Source organism: Penaeus chinensis, chromosome 4 (assembly GCF_019202785.1).
Source record: "Penaeus chinensis breed Huanghai No. 1 chromosome 4, ASM1920278v2, whole genome shotgun sequence".
In the NCBI taxonomy this organism is placed as follows: domain Eukaryota; kingdom Metazoa; phylum Arthropoda; class Malacostraca; order Decapoda; family Penaeidae; genus Penaeus; species Penaeus chinensis.
Genome location: NC_061822.1, coordinates 27,849,004 through 27,849,351, shown reverse-complemented (window position 1 = coordinate 27,849,351; position 348 = coordinate 27,849,004).

Sequence of the window (348 nt, the reverse complement as noted above, 5' to 3'; positions counted from 1 at the left end):
ACTTTCACTATCATCATCATCACCACTTTCAGTATCATCACCATCACCACTTTCAGTATCATCATCATCACCACTTTCACAATCATCACCATCACCACTTTCAGTATCATCATCACCACTTTCAGTATCATCATCATCACCACTTTCACAATCATCACCATCACCACTTTCAGTATCATCATCATCACCACTTTCAGTATCATCACCATCACCACTTTCACTATCATCATCACCACTTTCACTGTCATCATCATCACCCCTTTCACTATCATCATCATCACCACTTTCACAATCATCACCATCACCACTTTCAGTATCATCATCATCATCACCACTTTCAGTATCATC